The following is a 23,341-nucleotide window of genomic DNA, read 5'->3' on the forward strand; positions in this document are numbered from 1 at the left end:
CGGAATCCTGAGAAACTGAACAAATGCGAGTTGAACAGCTCGCGCGGAGAGAATTTCATACGATGAATAATGTGGTACTTTCAACTTAATCTAATAGATCCAGTAGATCGGAGTAAATTGACTATGATAGACAAACAGACAGACAGACACAGGAGTATACAAGTGTTCCGTTTTTTCATTCGGACGTACGGAACCCTAAACATGGGGGAAAATAATATTAGCCTGGTAATTTTAGAATTTAGATTGTTAACGTTTCATGCCTCGAGGCATTGAGAAATATGTTGGTGCCTTTCGTGATTTTTTTTGCCAAAGATATAAATACGATAAAGAAATTACGAAAAATTTAAAAACTATCAAGTATCAACCCATCGCTGACTCACTGCTGAAAACGGGTCTCTTCTCTCAATGAGAAGGGTTTAGTCCACAATCCACCACGATGGCCAAGTGAAGATTCGCGGACTCCACACATCTTTGAGGTCATTATGGAGAACTCTCAGGCATACAAGCTTCCTCACGATGTTTTCCTTCACCCTTAAAGCAAGTGATATTTAATTAACTAAAACGCACCTCCGAAAAGTTAGAGGTGAAGTTTCCAACGTTGGACCCCCACCAACAGGCTATAACTGCTTTTTTATTATATACTACATGATGCCCGCGACTTTGTCCGCGTGGATTTAAGTTTTTTGAAAAACCCCGTGGGAACTGTTTGATTTTCCGGGATAAAAAGTTGCCTATATCAATTTCCGGGACGCAAGCTACCTCTGTACCCATATAATCGGATGGGAAACCTTTAAGAACCCTGTGGAAACTTTTTGATTTTCCGGGATAAAAAATAGCCTATGCCCATCCCCGGGACGTAAGCTAATTCTATACCAAATTTCATCAAAATAGTTTAAACTGTTGGGCCGTGAAAAGCTAGCAGACAGACAGACAGACACGCTTTCGCATTTATAACATTAGTATGAATATGGATCTGTGATCATAATAGTTGTGTTATAGGATTAGCTAGTTATAAGAGATCATTGCTAGTTATCAAGAATGCTCGCCGTGTTTCACCGCCGACTTGACAGGCTACAAGATTTTATACCGACGATTGCTATCTGACCTCCGCGACCCGTGAAGGACGAACTTATATTACCTTACTCACATTTCACGACAATTATGAAGCTTGTAACAAAACGTCGAGGCTTCACTTACACTGACAGGGTCAAATGTAGGCTAGGAAACGACTAGGTATGTGACATGGGCCGTCGTGACTGCGTCAGAGTGGATTGGAGTTAGGGAACCCTCGGTTTGATCCTGAAGGTGAACGCACACTTATCCGAGCCAAACGCGTCGAAGGAAACGAATTTTAGAATTCTGTATCTCATGAAACCTCGTACAATTCCGATTCGAACGATTCAACGCGGGGAACTGTGCGAGGCTTCATTTCACATAGAATTCTAAAATTCGTTTCGTTTGACTCGTTTGACGCGTTAGGCTCGGTTATGTGTGTGTTCACCTTAAATCGACGATATGTCAAATATTAGGCTACGATGACGTAAAATTAAAGAAGATTAGGGCTACTTTAGGGACACCTGTGTCAAATGTACTAATATTTGGACCCCTGCCAGTGACGTAGAAGCCTCGACATTTTGTTAGAAGCACCCTAACTCATGTGAACTGTGGCAGCGTGACAAAGAGTTTTAAAATATTATATTTTTAACCCCCGACCCAAAAAGAGGGGTGCTATAAGTTTGATGTGTGTATCTGTGTATCTGTCTGTGGCATCGTAGCTCCTAAGTTAATGAACCGATTTTAATTAAATTTTTTGTTTGAAAGGTGGCTTGATCGAGAGTGTCCTTAGCTATCATCCAAGAAAATCGGCTCAGCCGTTTGAAAGTTATCAGCTCTTTTCTAGTTACTGTAACCTTCACTTGTCGGGGGTGTTATAAATTCAAGATTTAACTTTCTATACGATGGCAATCGAATCATTATTGGATAAAAATCGTATAAATAAAATCTACTAGATATTGTACAGGCGTAGAGCACCTACGAGGTCGCTACGGCGTAGCTAAGTTAAGAAGGTTTAAAGAGAGCTTATTTTTCTTAAAAAATAAAACAACATTTCACTTACATGAGAAACTATGTAAATATAAATATAGTAGAAAACATAATCTTTAAAGGTATGGCGATTTCAAACAAAAATATTTTAAAACACATTATATTCTAAGAGATTCTAAGTTAATAAATTATTGTGTTCGACATTGATTTTTATCACTATCTTACGAATATTAGTCATAGTCATTTAATATTCATAATATACACTAGCTGTACCCGCGACATCGTTCGCGTGGAATAGTGACTTTTCGGGCAGGCGCGAGGCGTGTAGTACGTACTCTGTACGTTAAAAATGTTCGCCGTGATTTTTAAATTGACATAACTTTTTTATTTATAAACCGATTGACATGAAATAAACACTAAATGTTAAGTGAAGCTTACTACAATATATTAGTGAAAACCGTATCTAAATCGAATAAGCCGTTTCTGATATTAGCGTGCGCAAACACACAGACAAACAGACAAAAAAAAATTAATTACAATTTCGGGTTCGGCATCGATATAATAACCACCCCTGCTACTTTTTTTTATATATTTCCATTGTACAGACACCACTTTTCTACAATTTTATTATATGTATAGATTATACGTCACAGTTCAAATATTTTTTTTAAATAACATTTCACAACAATTATTGTTCTTAAAAATATAAAATAAAATAAACATTAATGATATTTTTTTTGGATCTTCCCAAGTAGAAACTCACTATAACAACAGAAAGACTATGCAACAACCAGAACAATAAAAAAGTGCGAGTCAGACGTGCACACGAAGGGTTCCGGACCATCGTGCAAGATATAACATTATCTACTTTTTACATTTTTTAAATTTGCATGGCGGCCATATTAAAACAGCGATAGAAATACACACTGTGGAAATTTCAATTCTTTACCTATTACGTTTTATGAGATACACATGAGATAGACAGACAGACGGACAGACATCTAGTTAGGAATATGATGCAGATAGTGAGACACTATCGGACTTCTCCAAAACATAAAATAGCAATCATGAAAATGACCGCAAAATTCTCTACATAATATTTGTAGACCAAGGTAAAGAGAGTTATAAAAATTAGATTTGTGGGAGTGTGCGCGGGGCTCGGTCGGTCTTGGCTTTTATATTTCTTTGACAAAAGTAAAATGACCAAGATGACATGAAAGCTTGAAAGCCCCCGTGGAATACACGATGCCGGGGCGAATGTATGTTTGTTTTTATTTTAGTACTAGCTGTGCCCGCGACTTCGTTCGCGTGGAATAGCTCTCAGCGCGCTTTATATAGCCACGGACGCTCAGGCGCGAGGCGTGTAGTACGTACTCTGTACGTTAAAAATGTTCGCCGTGATTCTTTAAATTGACATAACTTTTTTATTTATGAACCGATTGACATGAAATAAACACTAAATGTTAAGTGAAGTTTACTACAATATATTAGTGAAAACCGTATCTTAATCGAATAAGCCGTTTCTGATATTAGCGTGCACAAACACACAGACAAACAGACAAAAAAAATTAATTACAATTTTGGGTTCGGCATCGATATAATAACAACCCCTGCTACTTTTTTTTTATATAAGTATTTCCATTGTACAGACACCACTTTTCTACAATTTTATTATATGTATAGATAGATTATTTTTGTGAGTCTCTAATACTTTACTAGCGGTGGATTTTCACACTGCAAAGGTGAAAGAAAACATCGCGAGGAAACCTGCAGGCCTGAGAGTTCTCCATAATGTTCTGGCGGTGTGTGAAATCTGCCGATCCACAGTGAGCCTGCGTGGCAGACTGTCATCCAGTCTCTTCTCTCCCCAAAGTTGCCTGGTGTTTTTTCTATCTATCTATCCATCCATCCATCATTTATCCATCTATTCATCTATCCATCTATCCATCTATCCATCTATCCATCTATCCATCTATCCATCTATCCATCTATCCATCTATCCATCTATCCATCTATCCATCTATCCATCTATCCATCTATCCATCTATCCATCTATCCATCTATCCATCTATCCATCTATCCATCTATCCATCTATCCATCTATCCATCTATCCATCAATCCATCTATCTACCTATTCACCTATCCATCTATCCGCCTATCCACCTATCCACCTATCCACCTACCTGTCCACCTATCCATCTATCTGTCTCTCTATCTATTTATCTATACTTACTAATATACCGGGTGACCGTGGTATTAAAAAAACACAGGGCAGGAAAGCATTAGATCCCGGGCGGGTCCACTTTGGAATGTAACGTACCGTAAAAAGGACATGCAAAAATACCATAACCGTGGAGTGTAAGCATAATGCCCTCTTCACACGACACGTGACGAGCAGGGTCACGGTCGTCCTTAGAATTATGCATGAGATATTTATTTACTTCAGTTGAAGGATAAAGGCTGTTCTAACTAGATACGGAATTTAGCACGTGTAGAGAGTCTTAAATGTTGTTTAATCGTGCCTTACAATGTTTTGTCTCTATAGGTATCTTGAGTGGCAATTAGGACTCTTCTCATTAGAATCTGCATTCCGAACCGGTGGTGGAATCGCAGACGAAGTACAAGAGACATTAATTGTTCTACATGATGATTTTGATTTTAAGAAATCTATCCTCCTATTTGGTTTGTCGCAGTAAGCCAATATCGCCAGAACCAAACTAATTTTATCATACAAAGTCTCTGAGCATCTTTGCTCTTCAAGATAACTGGAGTGGCATCCCGAGTGGTCCAATAATTGCAATCTTTGGCAAAGTCCACAGCTGCTTGAGAGAATTTCAGTTTCAAACTAATTATAAGCTTTGATAGAGTCTTCAGAGAATGTTCCTATTTTAAACTACCTATATATATGCTACCTACCTTAATAGCGCGGTGATAGCCTAGTGCTTAAGATGTTGGCCTTCTAGTGGGGAGGTATGGGGTTTGATCCCGGGCATACACATCTAACTGCTCAGACTTATATGCGTTATAAGTAAAGAAAAAATCACTGGAGTGTTTGGGCCAAAAAATTTACGAGACATTTCACCGCGATTGATAGTCTCATCGGGTGACAGAAGGGCTAGCTCATTTTTGCGCAACGGATCAGTCGGGCTGTCCAGAGCGGAAATGCAGCCAGTATTCTTGGCACCATTTCTACGCGGGCATTATTTGTATAGTAATTAGATAAGGCTGTTTTATTGTAATATTTTCAATATAAAAAATCCGGAAAATCCATAGAGTTCCCACGGGATTTTAAAAAAACCTAAATCCCGCAGACACAGTCGCGGGCATCATCTAGTTATGTATAAGAATTAGTATAAGGAAATCAATAATAAAGCACATTTTGAAACATAATTTCTTTTCGCAGTCAAAGTCCGGGTAGGTAATCTTTCATTACATTATAATGCGATCCCTGGCCGAAGGACGACATTCATATTATTACACCTAAGTTGGATAACAATGGACCTTTTTTACGCCCCGCACCAAATTGAATATTTTCCTATATGACAGCATATTCCAGAACCCAATATCATCGCTATCCCGGATTTGTACTACTATCATACTTAAATCCAAAATCTATAATGCTAGACCAGTATCTGGGTAACAAATTTGTTTACGGACTCTTTATTTGAGCGTGAATTTAGATACAAAAAATCTATCCATCCATTGCGGGCTGAACACTAGAAGACGAACAAAGAGTGAAAAGTAAACAGTAATGGATGTGAAACAGTAGGGTACAAGTCGTTGGAGGTGTGTACGTGTGTACCCAGCAGAACAGGTCCACAGATCGCGCCTACAATGCACGTTGTTTATCCGCTAGGGTGCGGGGGAGGACAGGCGCGCGGGGGGAAGGGCAGGGGCTCCTGGCCGGGCCCAGTGTAGTCAGTCTGTAGCCGCCCTCCGTCGCAGTTGCACGCGCCCGCGAGTGCACCAGTGCCCTCTCCAAAAACATCCGACCTTCAATCCGAAAGAACGAGACAACTATATACAGGTGAGTCCGAACTCCGATTTAATTGGAATCGGAAAAAAATTACGCCAATTTTTTTGCAACACCCTTACTTCCTTACACGTCATTATGTAACAACGATTAACTAAATTAGCTTCTAAAGCTTATCGAAACTTTTTGGGAGAATACCATTTAAGAGATGTAGGCGCTACGCGTGCTACGATGCTACGAGTTTACTTCGTAGCCGCGTAGGCGATCGTCTAGCGTAGCTGGCTACCCCGAAACGTTAGATGATTACTAAAAGGGAATCGTAAAATCTTGTGGTAAGTATTTAGTTAGATTCGGGAGAGCGTCTGAAGATTTCAGGGTCAACGCAAGGACATATTCAATTTTTTTATCGTATGACAAGTTAACCCTTGAATACGGTTTATTTTTACAGGATTTCAGAAACCAGGTGTACAAGTACCTATTATATTTTACATATAACATCTGCAATGTTACTATATTATAACTACTATATATACCAAATAAGATAAATTCAACGGTAAACCTGAAATTAGCACTGCACATATTATGCGCGTTGTATAATGCATAGGTACCTACCCTACCTACTAAGCCTAACTAATACCTACTAAGCTGTGACCCCTTATTATTTGAGATTGTTTATAATACCACAAAATAATGTGGCACTATATTGTACACAGAACCGTGACGTGGCATAGACGTGGCTGAGCCTTAATTTAAGTAAATATGGAAATAGTGATTTAAAAACAAATTTTCAAAAACATATTTAATCGTTACAAGTAACAATGGTTCTTGTGGCACTTAATCTAACAAAAATGCCCAGTAAATTTTAAAAGTTCAATAAATATAAATAAGTGTAAATAAATAAAAAAAACCTAGCATCGAATTTTAAACACATCATTATTATTATCACACTAATATTATAATGGCGAAAGTTTGTATGTGTGTGTGTGTGTGTGTGTGTGTGTGTGTATGTTTGTTACTCCTTCACGCAAAAACTACTGGACGGATTTGGCTGAAATTTGGAGTGGAGATAGATAATATCCTGGATTAGCACATAGGCTACTTTTTATCCCGGAAAATCAAAGAGTTCCCACGGGATTTCGAAAACCTAAATCCGCGCGGGCGAAGTCGTGGGCATCGGCTAGTCAACTAATATAGACGTCCACGGCTGGGCTTCCACGTCCCACGGTCTTGCGCCGCTTGGATTCAGCGGCTCCCTGCGACTTGTTTGATGTCGTCAGCACCTAGTACGGGGTCTCTTCTAAAGTTCCAACGCTACGAAGTTGCAATTCTAGCATATGGGAACCTAAACCTCTGACGGTTTTTCGAACTATGTGCCCTGCCCATTGTTACTTCAGCTCCGTAACCCGCTGAACTTTGCCGGTTACTCTGGTTCTCCTAAAGATCTTCTCATTTCTGATTTGATCACGTAGAAACTCCAAGCTAGAGACGTAAGCTCTCTCCATCGCCCGCTGAGTAGCTTTGAGTTTTTTCACGAGCTGTGATGATAATCGTTATTATTTACAAGTGGCTGGACCTCTTCCACTTCCAAGGTTTTTCTTGGGATAAAAACTCCGTGAACTGCCAGGTCACCGACAGATTTTGACTTTTAGATTTACGACTATTTTATTAACGTACTAGCTGATGCCCGCGACTTTGTCCACGTGGATTTTAGTTTTTAAAAATTCCGTAGGAATCCTTTATTTGCTGGGATAAATTATTATTGGCCTATTTCACTCTTCAGTTGCAATCTGATTAAAGAACAAACCAACACACTTTCACATTTACAATTACTGCGCATAAAATCCGTCATTTGGATTTTTTATGAATTTTATCTACTAAGGACATATTATTTATTTATTATGATCGGTTGAGCCATTGAGTAGTTACGGTCAGGTCAAACACATAATCCTCCTTTTGAGCTTCACCGTAGTTGGGTCAAAACACAGTTGTACAAAGAATATTATGACATAAATGAATAGCGAAAATTGCAATGGTAGAAATGTATGAAGCCTCGACCTTGTTCGGAGTCACACTTTGCCCTCCTTTGTCCGCCAGAGCCACGCCGGGCGACAGTGATTGAACGGTTAACATGTAAACATTTAGCTTCTATTGATCCGATTCTTTTATTGCGCTTACAATTTAGGGTAAAGAGAGATTGGTCCACGTATCATCGTCATCATCATCATCATAATCTGCCTGTGGACATCCACTGTTGGACATAGGCCTTCCCTAAAGAGTCCGCAGCCTTCCTCATCCAGCCACTTCCCGCCAGCCGCTTATTATGATCGGCCCATCGTGCTGGAGGGTGTCCCACACTACGCTTATACTTAAACAAAACGAGTTACAACCAGATTTAATACCAACTGACCTAGTAGTTAAGACGTCCCCCACCTATTCGGGAGGTTGGAGTTCGATTCCGGGCACGCACATCTCACTTTTCGGAGTTATGTCATCGTGCGGGAACCTGAATACCTGAGAGTTTTCCGTAATGTTATTAATTAAAGATGTGTGAAGTTTATCAATCCGGACTTGGCTAGTGTGGTTGACTATAGCCTAAATCCTTCTCATTCTGAGAGGAGACCTGTGCTCTGTAGTGGGCCGGCCATGGGTTGATCATGCTGACGATTAAGGCTTCAAATATTGACGCACGTTGTTAAATTGGTGTAGTAATTCGATGTCGTGCGACAATGTATGTTTTTAGTAAAATAGAGTCATAAAAATCGTTCAGTACGCCCTGTGATGGAAATTATGTGTAAGTATTTAAATAATGAGGTGTTAAATACATACTTAATGGTCTTTACAGCCTTCTGCATATCACGGAATACTAATAGTTAACACGCAACCTGCCATACGCTAAAATGATCGGGCGTGTTTCCATTTTCAGACGTTACGACATGGGTCAAATATCAAACGGCTAACTGAACTTTAAAGTTTATTAATTTTGCTGTAATCTCTGTTAATCGATAACTCAGATCGTCTGGTTTTTAGAAAAGAAAAAATAATCAATACCTCGTGAATTATAACAACATGTTCTATTTCATGCACTTTTCATTCCACCACTCTAAAAATAATTCTCTTGATTTGTAAGTAGTGCTATTGTGTAGAAAACATTAAAAACTAAAAAAATAAATAAAAACAAAAACAGTTCGTCGCGTAGTGTTGTTTCAGTAGTCTGTAAAAGTTAGGATGATAAGCGTTCATAGTGATGGTGTGAATTAAAAAAAATGTTAAAAGTCTTTCATGGTAACTTTTTATTATAACACTTGTGGTGCGACCTTGCATTGTAAAATTTACTACGTTGACGTATGAGGCATTGTGGAAATCTACTTGGAAATTGCATGGAGGTGTGACTTCGTTCCAAGCGACGCAACGTAGCGTCGCACCGGAAGTATTGTGGCAGGGCCCTATGACCTTCCATTCGTCCTCCGTCAATGCGCAATGGAAACGCTCACAACATTAACAAATATATCAAATTATTATTAATGACCAGTCAGGGCTGTAGGAATATTAATGATACTTCAAACTATTGGTAATGGTTATTATTTATTAGCTTTGTCCGCAAAGATATGAAAACTGACGATATTTCATATACATGATTAGGCCCATTTTGCTTATAGTTGTAGTTAAGATAAATCATTAATTTTATTTGGGTAATTTAGGCCCAAACATGTCAAACTTTGCTGTATTATCTTCGAAATACTGAGTTCAGATATTATTACGTCTGTGTAACTTAATCCTTGGAACAAAAATCTTTTTTGTGGTCTACGACAGTTACTTATACTCGTAGCTACTATGTAATACCAAACCAAACTAGCACAATACACTTCGCTAATAGGTCTCTAAACTTTAGATAGTAGTATGCATGTCAAGTAGTTTGTGAGAACTTCATTGGCATGAGACATCATCTTTTTTTTTTCTCTCGTCTGGCTTTACAAAGATTAGCCAATGTCTAGTTTGTAGTTATATGTAACAAGTTAGTTAAACTATACAAGTATGGACCCCATCTGTGCCGGCGCTCGCCGACATACGCACGGCACCCCCTTAGAGCATTTTCCAGTCAGTTTTAACAAAAAAACACTCCAAAAAGGCAAAGCACGCCCGCCAGCCAACACCAACACAGACGAAGTCCCAGTTTGAGTTTTCTGAGACATCATCGTCAACCTATTTGCGCACACTGCTGGACACAAGCCTTTTCAAGGGTGCATCACACTCGGTCTTCCATCTTTCTTACTTAGCCACCTTCAGTTCACATCCAAACTACTCTCATAAAACGAACCGATACTTCTGAGAATTGACATCAGGTAACTTTTATCCCAGAAAATTAAAGAGTTCTCACGGGGTTTTAAAAAAAGCCTCACAACGGTTATCGGAGCGGAATGAAATCCGAAAGGTGGGCGGTTCAAACCCAACCCGTTGCACTATTGTCGTACCCACTCCTAGCACAAGCTTAACCCTTAGTTGGAGGGGAAAGGGGAATGTTAGTCATGAGATTAAATGGCTAATATTCTTAAAAAAATCATCTAGTTGTTATAATAAAAGTATGTGAATAAATGTAGTCTCATCCTCGTCTTCAAGACCGATCAGTATTTATAAGCAATCGTCTTTTTATGCCAAAGCCAGTAGCGGCTGGGTTATATTCGTGCCCGCCCACGTTGGTTTATTTCAGTCTCGACTCTCGGCCCACGCATTCGCCGACCACGTGGTCTGGCGTGACGCGGACCTTACTATTATTTCATACTAGCCTCCCACGACGTTTTTTCAACACATAAACAATGTAGGTCCTGAAACTAACGATCCAGTTTCAGAATTTTAGATTTTTTATTTGGGTAAATTTTAGTTAAATTAAGTAATACCCATTGCAAATTGTTGACCAGCGATTTGGTAATATGTAAGTAAGTTAGTACAAGTTTTGAAAAAAGTGCTTCAAATGCGGCCCGAAAAATAGAGACGTCTCTATTCAAGTTAGTCAAATTTTCAAACTATTTCTAAGGTGTAAAATTATATTTTAGAACAAATATTTTAGTTGTTATAGCAACAGGTAAAAAAAAAGTTGAAATAAAAAAAGTAAAAACTAATAATAAATAAATAAACTGAAGTTGTTGATATTATAAAACTTTTTTCTACATTCCGTTATAAGAAACATATAGTATAGATGTGTATTTGTGTGGAAACCTGACCACTTAAGCTATGCAATTTTGTACGTGAGCTCATCTATACCTAACTTACATCAATGCCCCCAGCCCCAAAAAGAGGGGTGTTATAAGTTTGACCATAAAAACGCAGGAAGTTAAATGAAAGCTTGTAATTAGAGCCTCTTTGTTTAGATTGCAACGTTACCACCACGTTAGATTGTTATCAAGTAATAAGCCAATTACCGCTAAGAAAAACCGACGTCATAACAACAAAATAAATAAACTTGTTATACAAAACTGCTCGTAAGCCAATTAAGCGCGGTGTTATTCAGTTAGGAACGTAATGGGAACAAATTGTTGTAACGCTATCTGCAATTGCTTCCCGACAACTCTCCGAGTTCATAGTGATGTGTTGCGAACGAGTACAGTGAATAAATTGTATGTAGATTGCAATAGGTATATAATTTATTCGCTGTATTCGAATAGACGCCAAATAAACTTCTTGATAATTAATTATTTCAACGTTGCTTAAGAGGGCTCTCTCCGTCACTCGCTTCATACAATCGTAGTTCCAATTTCATTTGAATATTAAGCAACCAAAGTCCATGAAATTTTGCAGAAATATTCCAGAAACTAATATCTATACCGTGGTTTTCCAGATTTCTGTTAAAATATTTGGTTTCAAAGTTACGCGGTCTTAAAAATTCACATACAAATCTTTGAGCCCCTGTAATTTTAAAACTACATATTTTTAGAAAAATCTAAAACACCACAGGTACAGATATTAGTTTCTACAATATGTCTGAAAAATTTTATGAACTTTGGTTGCTTAATATTCAAATGGAATTGGAACTACGATTGTATGGAGTAAGTGACGGAGAGAGCCCTGTTAACATCGCGATCGATTGATTCTTTTTTACAAAGAAATATCTAAATATTTATATAAATCTGTATATAATGAATAAATAATTTTGTATAGATAACAAATAAACTTGTCATACGAAACGGTATTATTCGGTTAGGAAGGTAATGGGAACAAATTGATGTAACGCTATCTGCAAGTGCTTCCCAACAACTCTCTGAATTCAAAATGATGTGTTACTAACGAGTAGGGCGAATAAATTGTATGTAACTTTAATAATTCTTTTTTTGTTGTAATCCATGATGTTTTCAAGTGTATGTGAATTCTACCAATTCGCACTTGGCCAGCATGTAGGCTTTGACCTAAATCCTACTCATTCTGAGAGGAGAACCATGCTGATAGTGGGCCGACGAATGCTTGATAAAATATGTTGATGATGTAATAAATTCGGGCGCATTCTTGCCAGTGCCGTACTATTTAAGTGACTGTTAATAATCCATAATCCTTCACTTAAATCACAAAGCCGACATGTTTGAGACTCGTGTCACCGGCAGTACCGCAATTTACCGTGCTATATAGCAAATATTTAGTGAGACCGTTTAGGGACGTCATCATAAAGTTAGAGTCATAACACACTGGGCCGCCATAGCGACGTCGCTGGCTACGTGGCCATGGTTACCTCTGCCTCCTACCGTAGCCAAATGATATTGCCAAATAAGTAGCACAACAACACAACAGACCATAATCACGCGGGCATCCGTCCTGGCCATTAGTTGGCCACTGAATGAGGGAGGAGTAACTAATAACTTATTTGTATACAAAATACTGATGACTTGATTATCCGTATTCAAGTCGCCAGAGTATCCACGTAGGGGCCGGTCGGTTTGGTTACGCTTACAAATTGGCGACGTCGGCAGACCATAGCCAAGCGAGTTAACTGTAATACATTTCCATACAAGTTGTTTAAATACGTAGCTGGTGATGTCATCATGGAATTTCAGTGTATAGCACTCTTACCGCTATACGCTCATTATCCTTTGGTAGTCGGGCCTATATTGCAAGATGGCGCGCGTGGGCCACAGCCTCCGCGGGAGGTTAGTGGTCACCGGCGCACGTAGCTGGCGACGTCACCATGGCGTCCTAGTTATAGCGCATATAGTGATACACTCCTACATTATGTGAGACCGTTTAGGGACGTCAAGTTAGGCTGAACACTTGATTACTCAAGTGCCCCTTTGCGTTGTATGGGAATTCATTAATTGTTGCTAACTATCATTAATTAACAGGCGCTAGAATTGTATAGACATTTGTAAACAAAGAGAATTTAAACAATGGTGCAAATGTCGGTACATGTTCGATATAGAATAGAGCTCAGTTGATAATATAAATATGATAGATTCAGGAAGAGAGTACTAGCAATCGATCGATACAAAAATCGATTTATAATCATCTGTAGGTATATAGGTAGTTTCGCATTACATTTGGGTCACATAGGGGCTATAACTCAAAATTTAAAAACCCCCGACACAAAAACCTCTAGGTATAAGACAAGTGTAAATTAAAAATTTATAACAACCCCGACAAGTGAAGGTTACAATAACTAGAAAAGAGCTGATAACTTACAAACGGATGAACCAATTTTCTTGAACTATAGCTAAGAACACTCTCGATCAAGCAGCCTTTCAAACAAAAAAAAACTAAATCAAAATCCGTTTATCAGTTTAGGAGCTACGATGCCACAGACAGATACACAGATACACACGTCAAACTTATAACACCCCTCTTTTGGGTCGGGGGTTAAAAATAGGGGTTTGAAAATTGTGTAGTCCATGCGCACAAAGCCGCAGCCATAAGCTAGTGTACCTATATTTCTTTTAATCCATTCTCTCTATCAACGCACTGTTCAATCACCAGGTATCTCCACTTCCAAACGTTTACCGGTAGATATATCTTCTAGGCATTAAGTTTGCCTATCTACCCATAAAGAATTCGAACATAATTGAAGAAATATCATCAACTCATACAATATGGTAATAGTGTATTTGTCCTTGAAACGATTATAAAACTCTGACATAAAAGCGAAGTTATAGACTAACTTCCTACCTTTAAATTATCGATGCTTATTCAAGCTAAAACGCTAAAGCCATTAATTTCAATACCTTAACCCAGATATTACCGGTGGTCTCTCCGTCACTCACTCCATACAAACGTAGTTTAGTTCCTAATCGCATATTAACTAATCAAACTCGATGTAATTTTGTAGACACGTTCTAGAAACTAACATCTAAGTCTATGGTTTGCCAGAATTCCATAAAAATCACTAGTTTTAAAGTTTCAAGGGTTTAAATATTTGCATGTAAATTTTTGAGACCGTGTAGTTTTCAAACTGAATATTTTAATAGGAATCTGTAAACAACAGAAATAGATATTAGTTCCTAGAACGTGTCTACAAAATTTCATTGAGTGTGATTGGTTAATATTCAATTAATTTGTTCCTAAAACGTAGCCAGAAAATTTCATCGAGTTTGGTTAGTATTCAAATGAGAACCAATCACGGTATATATGGAGCGAACAACAAAGAGACTCCTTTAAGTTTACTTCGTTTCCATGATACGGATCCTAGCTTCAAAAGAAACTTGACCTTCCAGCCTTCGTGAGCCGCTACGATATATCATTTGCCCTCTTCGGCACAGATAACTACAAATTTATCGCTAGCACGATACTCGAATTGGTTTTTTAAGCTGTGTAGGTATTATTAAGTTCGCAATTTGTTGAAGGTTAAATATCTACTTACCGGAGTCTACGAAGTTGAAAGCGCCATTCTTTGAACGCTTCAGCTGTAGTTTTTTAGATCACTTCACAATATCACTAACCATATTATAAATGCAAAAGCGTGTTATTAGTTTATCCAGTTATTTCATTCAGGAAAATCAACGAGTTTCCACGGGAACTTAAAAACCTAAATCCACGCGTATAAAGTTGTGGTCATCATTCGAGCTAAGGCACTAAAGAATATGCGAGTAAAAAAACTAAATTAAAATCGGTTCATTAGTTTAGGAGTTACGATGCCACAGACAGATACACAGATACACACGTCAAGCTTTAACGCCCCTCTTTTTGGGTCGGGGGTTAAAAAAACACTCACACTTTCGCATTTATACTAATGGATTTATATGACAGTTTTAAATAACACCCGTGTCCAAATGCCTTTGTTTTTGACATACTTACCACTACAAACTACGAACCAGCCTTTTAGGACTTTAACACTTTCTTAGGACCTTAGTAAATATTAATTAGAGCAAATTGATAGTACACACCATTTACTTTAGTAATTAAGAGTTAAATAAACCAGCGGAAGAGTGCCAGGCTGGTTCAAAAGAGGAAACGAATAGTAACAAGTTTTTGTGGCCGTTAAAAGTGTAAAAGAGCAGACAGTTTGAGGCCTCTGTGTGCTTAGTATGAGATTTTACTTCACACCAACGTTGACAGAATTCGAAATCGAAACATTTCAGCGTCAAACTAAAATAGACCTAAACGAGTTTAATTTAACGCTCTTTGTCTATATCTACATATCTATAACTAGCGCTCCGAGCGGCACAGTTGCGAAATTAAAATATCTATTACCACTTTCATAAGTTCTGCTGATGTACCTGCGCAGAAATTTTATTTTTGAACTATGCGAAAATATCTTAGCCCATCATCCGTCCGTCCGCTATTGGTTGTTCCCTACTTCGACCGCTCGTAATTGTGCCAGATCTTTTTCTACTCACATGCGAATTGTGGAATCAACTCCCATCGGCGATGATCCCACTAGATTACAACGTGGGGTTATTCAAGGGGCGGACCAACGAATTCCTGAAAATTCGGCAACGCATCGGCGGAACCTCTGGTGCTGCAAATGTTCATGCAGGTGACCCGCCTGCTCGTTTGCTCGCTATTTTATAATAGGGATGATGACTACTAGTCAAGTGAGCGACTTTTTATCAAACTGTGAAATTCACAGATGTGAAGTCATACCATTTGACGTAATTTGAGGTACTTTTTTTGTTTAAATCGATAATTTAAAATGGTTAGCAAAACTTTTATCAAACTGTGAAATTCACAGATGTGACGTCATACCATTTGACGTAATTTGAGGTACTTTTTTTGTTTAAATCGATAATTTAAAATGGTTAGCAAACTTAAAACTAGCATCGAATGTGGATTTTACGAATTTTGGAAGACACTCTTTTCAATAATTACTAAGAAATAATTTATTTTAGACATAGGCATCATCCCCATTAAAAAAAATACTATTTACGTGTGGGAGAGATGTAAAATCTCATACTAAGCACAGTGAGCACCTGACCGCGGCTCGCAGGCGGGCGGCGCATGCCGCAGGGCGTCGCACTGCGGTACGGCACCATCGAACACGGCGCTATAATCCGCTCTCACCAGTGTCTGCTTGTATCTCACTGTACTCTATGGTATATAGAGTCTATATTACCTATATACAGATGTTAAAACAAGTGTAAATGAAAAAATTATAACACCCCCGACAAGTGAAGGTTACAGTAACTAGAAAAGAGCTGAAACTTTCAAACGGCTGAACCGATTTTCTTGGATTATAGCTAAAAACACTCTCGATCAAGCTACCTTTCAAACAAAAAAACACCAAATTAAAATCGGTTCATTAGTTTAGGAGCTACGATGCCACAGACAGATACACAGATACACACGTCAAACTTATAACACCCTTCTTTTTGGATCGGGGGTTAAGAAGTATAAAGATGTAATAAGAGAGAAGATTATAAGATAAATTTTCTGTAATCTATTTGAGTATCGCAATAGTAGTACATAGGTAAAAAAAAAATACGCCACCCGTATAGTGAAAGTTTTCTTTCTTCAGATTCTTCTTCTTGTACCATTTCCATCTTGTGCGCTGCCCTAAACAGTGATCTTGCTTATAATATGGTTCGTCTACGGCCAGGTCTACAGATAGGTACAGAATTAACTTGTATACCGGACACAGACATAAATGTCCTGGAAAATCAAATAGGCCCACCCGCTTAACTGATTTTGATGGAGCAAGCTTGCATTCCGCATCCTACTCGTAATACAACTTAGGCGACTTTTTATCCCGAAAAATCAAACACTTCCCGTGGGATTTTTAAAAACCCAAATGCACGACGATGAAGTTTCGGGCATCATCTATTTTAATAATTCTTTGCGACTTGGTAGTATCCAACACTAGCTTCTCCTTTCAGCAAAGATTGCCTGGTAGAGATTGCTCTAAGCAATAAGGCCGCCTTTGCACACAATTGTTTTTTCTGTTTTCTTCTTTCTGTGTTGTGTTTTTGTGTGCAATAAAGACTTCTATCTACCTATCTATCTATCTATTTTACTAAACTTTGTAAGTTATGGGGGAAAGAAACCTATACATACATGTAGATCTAAAGTGATAACATATCGAGCACTTTGCCTACATAATATAACACAGTGGGATCTACGGGCGGAGTGTCACTCAACTCGCGCGTGCTCCCGCAAATGGGTCTCATTTGTCAACAACTGAGCCGTTGACATCCATCATACACTCGAAAACCAAGCACTACACAGCAGGCTGTCATATCAAGCTGGTGCGTTTGTATGTGACGGGATTGCTCATATTCCCGTAAACATAGGAGTAGCAAGTATCGATCTATGGGAATTACTAACCATAAAAAATGTGAAAATGTGTTCGTTTGTTGGTTTATTGATTTGTCCTTCAATCACGCTGCAACGAATCAACATGATTTTTTGTAAGGATAAAGACCCGAAGAGTGATATAGGCTACTTTTGATCCCAGAAAATCAAAGAGTTCCCACAAGATTAAAAAAAACTAAATGCACATCAGCTAGTGAGGGAATAAAGACAATCAACATACCAGAAATCGTCATTACCTCTTTCTCAAACTCGGACCTTGCCTAGGACGGCTGGAAGGAATCACAATCCTCAGCAATAAGGAATATGACACAGACACAAAGTACTTTATTGTGAATTGTAAGGTCTACATCTCCTAAGGATGCTCCGGTGTCGAAGCGATATGCACGTCGAGTGAGTTCTGGTGGATTTGTTGGTGTTGCATGATGATACTTGGGGCTTGCTTGGTGGCTGGCCTTTCTTATATTCTTAGTATTGGGGGAGGTGTTCATGTTGTACTATACTAATACAGATTTGCCTTTTTTCAGATTATAGCAAATTAAGCTTTTGATTCCTTGTATATCAATGTTAAATTTTATTGCGCAAATTCACATATTTATAATAAGCTGTGCCATTGCTGTGCGCACGTAGTGTTAGGTGGGATTTGTTGATAGTCTGTGCGTGGTTAAGCACCCTTGGACGTTCTCCACGAGTCTATGGTTTTGGCGGGCTCTACACTCTCTGGTGACGCTCGGAATGGCGGACAGTCGATTGTGGTCTATTTGTGAGTAATTAAATAAGCAAACAGTCAAATAAAAGTATATAAAAGTGTTTTAGTTATCTCTATTACTATCTATCTACTACTATATACTATCTGTATTAGTAGATACATGTGGCTCTCAGAACAAATGTCACGTTGTGATTCCCTCCAATCATAAAGATGTCAATCACAAACGGATGTCGAAACGCTGGGGCCGCGATCATTACGAATTCAAATTGGTCGCTTCAAATCCGACCTGCGTTCAACAATTGCCATGCTCGAAGTGGCTAAGAGATGAAGTATGTACCACTAGCTGACGCCCTCGATTTCGTCCGCGTGGATTTAGGTATTTCATAATCCCGTAGGAACTCTTTGATTTTCTCGGATAAAAAGTAGCCTATGTGTTAATCCAATATACTTAACCTATCCCCATTTCGAATTTCAGCCAAATCCGTTCAGTAGTTTAGCGTGAAAGAGTAGCAAACATACGTCCATCCATACGTATACAAAATTTTGCGTTTTATAATATTTGTAGGATTCTTCATTTAATGAACTGTAATGCTGTGTTGCCCATCGAAAGTAGAGCCCATACTAACCATGTTCGAAAGGGTTCCCAAGGTATTTCTAAATATTACCATAATCCACGTGGATATTGTACCGATTACCACGATAAACCACTAACCATTTAGTCGATGGAATTTAAAAAAAAAACTTATTTATATTTCCTTTAATATCGATGCCATTTCTTTTATCGATAATAGTTTAAAGTTTTTGCCTATCATCTATCAGATTATCAAAATAACACTATAGAAACGCATGCAACATGCACACACCGCCGTCTACAAGTGAAGTGAGTTGTGAATAATATGTTTCAATTTCAGGCATAATTTACTACCCGGCTGAGTTTGTTGTGGGCTCTTCTCAGACCTGGGCGCATTTGGAACCCTCGTAGCTTTAGTTTTAAGTCAACGTAATTAATTATCACCACTAGGTTAGTAGGTATATCATCTTACGACTCTAACAATGCCGGCCATCAAAAGGGGTAAATTTTTTCTACTTTGTGAATTTGATTTTGAGTCGAGTTTGAGTTTTAATAATGTTATGCAGTGAATATCGTTATCATTAAAACGCGTTAGTTCAACAACTAATTTGCCATCAATATTAATGACATCATTTGTGGTGCGAATTGCCGAAGTGGGCCCCAATCTAATTCGTTCACGCTCCAATCCGATTATCCGCTGTCCAGTTTATCACATACAATGTACGTCCTATTTGCAATATAATATAGAGTCAGGTCCATGCAACTGGAACTATATAGATATGTTTTTAACCCCCGGCCCAAAAAGAGGGGTGTTATAAGTTTGACGTGTGTATCTGTGTATCTGTCTGTGGCATCGTAGCTCCTAAACTAATGAACCGATTTTAATTTAATTTTTTTTGTTTAAAAGGAGGCTTGATTGAGAGTGTTCTTAGCTATAATCCAAGAAAACCAGTTCAGCCGTTTAAAAGTATCAGCTCTTTTCTAGTTACTGTAACCTTCACTTGTCGGGGGTGTTATAAATTTTTAATTTACACTTGTTAATATATAAATAGAAAAGCTGTCTGACTGACTGACTGATCTATAAACGAACAGCTCAAATTATTGGACGGTTCGGGCTCAAATTTGGCATATGTATTATGACGTAGACATCCGCTACGAAAGTATTGTTGAAAATTCAAACTATGAGGTGGTAAAATAGGGATTTGAAATTCATGTAGACCACACGGATGAAGTGGGCAAAAGCTAGTTACATATAAAAGGAGGAACTTATGGACTGACATATTATATCAATATCTCAAATCGTTGGATCTAGATACTGCAGATTTTGCATGTAACATTCTAGACCCAGATTTTGAATCTGTAAACATAGGTGATCGTATTGATCATATAACTCTTGTTCAATATCTACAATGTATTATAGCGCATTAGCATATAGATTCAGGAATACGACAATGTTGTAGTCCCATTGGTTTAATGTAGATCAGTTTAAATTACCTACTAATGTTAGATGTAGTTAATAAAGTTGTCGTTACTAAGTAAAACTGTTTAGTATACAAACCCTGTTTGTCTTACCTCAGAAAGTTTAAGTACATTTAGGCGTTTATCTCATACCATGTTCGTGTTTACTGACTGATTGACTGATCTGTCAACGCAGATTTCAAACTACTGAACGGCTCGGGCTGAAAGGCATGCAGATAGCTATTATGAATAGAGGTTTTGATGGACTACCACGCAGATGTACTTGCGGACATATATTACTAGGTACAAATGGTTCATGTTGGCGCCATGTGTTCAAAGTTGTACGTTGATAAGTCAGTTAGTCAGTTTATCTTTTTATATATGCAATGCATATTATGTTTTATGCAATAAAAATACAATAAAATTTACAGTTGAGTATTCTGGATCCTCAATGAATCAACTTGATTGGCTATAATTTTCTCGTATTTACCCGTAAAATATATTCTTGTGCAATGTTGATACGTTACTGAACAATGCACTAAATAAATCGGAGGAAAGCATATTATCTTACTTAATATTACAAAACTAGATGACTGCGTGGATTTAGTTTTTAGAAATCTCGTGGGATCTCATTGATTAACCGGAATAAAAACGAGTTTATGTCACTCTCCAGATCTTTAATATGTCAATGCTTTGACTATATCCACCCAACAAGTGTAAATTAAAAATTTATAACACCCTCGACAAGTGAAGGTTACAGTAACTATAGAAAAGAGCTGATAACTATAAATCGGCTGAACCGGTTTTATTGGATTATAGCTAAGAACAAGCCACCTCTCAAACAAAAAAACTAAATTAAAATCGGTTCATTAGTTTAGGAGCTACGATGCCACAGACTGATACACAGATACACACGTCAAACTTATAACACCCCTCCACTTTGTGGGTCAGGGGTTAAAAAACCGCGTTAATCCATTGCTTCATTGTGACGTGATCAAATGACAAACCACATAACAAGCTGTGCCAAACCATCAAACAAACGCACTTTCGCCCATAGAGAATTAGTTTCACGAGAGGCCAACCAGCCCTTCTAATGAGGCAATTACTACCAGATTTACGTACCGAAGTTAGGTAGCTTCAAATATTACATCAGCTGGTCGATTACGGAAAAATTGCATCAATCATTATTACAGTATTGATTCTTGTGATTGGCTGAATTTATGTATTCTTGTTGCAGCAATGCATTGTAGCCAATAGTGAGACAGCATTAACCAATCAGATTTCGATCGTGGCATTCTAGCTGTCATTTACCATAAACCCAGATTTACACATCCAGTTAGTGACTTATCTGCAGTATGTAATATCGTATCTGCAGTATAGGTATCCGTAATACGTATGTATAGGGAAATAAAACAGTGTATTTTATGAGTACAATCGTATTGCAGCCGGCGTCCAGTTCATTGCGGATCAGGTGTTGCAGTCACGTGGCACTGGCACGGCGCCAAATTGCGCCAAATTGCATTGCAGGCTGAATTCAGGCGGGCCTAGGGTCACCAAGTGTACCATCGAAAAGTCCTGACAATAAACGTACTGAGTAGCCTGGGCTTTTTAGCATGAACGTTTGTATGATTATCTTACAATCGTAATATGATTGCCGCAGTGATCTTACTTAGTGGGCGTCATGATAGACAAGTTATTACAAGTGTAAATTAAAAATTTATAACACCCCCGACAAGTTAAGGTTACAGTAACTAGAAAGGAGCTGATAACTTTCAAATGACTGAACCGATTTTCTTGGATTATATCTAAGAACACTCTCGATCAAGCCACCTTTAAAACAAAAAAAAATATATTAAAATCGGTTCATTAATTTAGGAGCTACGATGCCACAGACAAATACACAGATACACACATCAAACTTATAACACCCCTCTTTTTAGGTCGGGGGTTAAAAACGTCTCGCATCCTATTCCAAAGTTTCGAGCTCGGAGGCCCAGTCCACCGGCACGCATCTCTAAATTTTCATAGTTATGTGCGTTGTAAACAGTCAAATACCACTTCTTTAACGGCGGAGGAAAACATCGTGAGGTAACCAGTATGCTTGCGAGTTTTCCATAATGTTCCCAAGGGTGGGTAAAGTCTGCCAATCCGCACTTGCCCAGCGCAGCGGAATATAGCCTTAACCCTTTTCATTGCGGGGGAAGTGGCACCAGATCATCTCCCGACCGACGGTTCCTGGCTTCTTGAAGATCTTCATTGCTAGTACCATCACCGTAGTCCAAACATGCGGAACTAGTGGTGTCCAAGGATCTCAAAGTTCTAAATAGAGCTTATAAATCCTGGCAAGTCCTGACGCCTGGTAGCCCTAGCCGGGTCCATGCTCATTCCCATGTATGCTCATGTAATATTATTGTCATAACGAATTTATATAATACGATTGTCGTATGCGCTGTTTTACATTGTTAATAATATGAAAAAGGAATATATATTTCCATAGCAAATACTCTTTTACTTTATTGATATTTGATTTTTAGCGAAAAAAAAAATCATCTGGTTCCGTTCAATTTCTTGCACGTAACTGATCCGGCTCTGGTGTATTTTTCGCCTCGGAAGAGTGCAGAGAAGTCCAGGCGCAAAGTTTTTAGGGTTACGGATCCCTAAACACTCCATCTTTCAAACAAAAAAAAAACTAAATTAAAACCGGTTCATTAGTTTAGGAGCTACGATGCCACAGACAGATACACAGATACACACGTCAAACTTATAACACCCCTCTTTTTGGGTGGGGGGTTAAAAATACAATAATATAATGGTTATCTATTTTGGAGTTTTACTATATCTTTGACCTACTCCTGGTATTGTGATAAATTATGA

At 38.3% G+C, this 23,341-nt stretch overlaps 1 protein-coding gene and 1 long non-coding RNA gene across 2 annotated transcripts in view; one reads left to right on the plus strand and one right to left on the minus strand.

The window, feature by feature from the left end:
• Nucleotides 1–5,971: 5,971 nt before the first annotated feature.
• Nucleotides 5,972–23,341, plus strand: part of LOC123864373 (acetylcholinesterase-like) — a 52,825-nt gene continuing 35,455 nt past the window's right edge. The window contains exon 1 of the mRNA XM_045904763.1: nucleotides 5,972–6,071. The gene's annotated coding sequence lies outside the window, so the exon portion shown is untranslated. The remainder of the gene's footprint in view (nucleotides 6,072–23,341) is intronic.
• Nucleotides 9,870–21,773, minus strand: LOC123864407. The gene is made up of 3 exons (XR_006795766.1): nucleotides 21,616–21,773; nucleotides 20,504–20,506; nucleotides 9,870–9,879 (listed from the first exon to the last, which is right to left on the minus strand). It is a non-coding gene; the product is annotated as an uncharacterized LOC123864407 (long non-coding RNA).

Source organism: Maniola jurtina, chromosome 4 (genome assembly GCF_905333055.1).
Source record: "Maniola jurtina chromosome 4, ilManJurt1.1, whole genome shotgun sequence".
NCBI classification, from domain to species: domain Eukaryota; kingdom Metazoa; phylum Arthropoda; class Insecta; order Lepidoptera; family Nymphalidae; genus Maniola; species Maniola jurtina.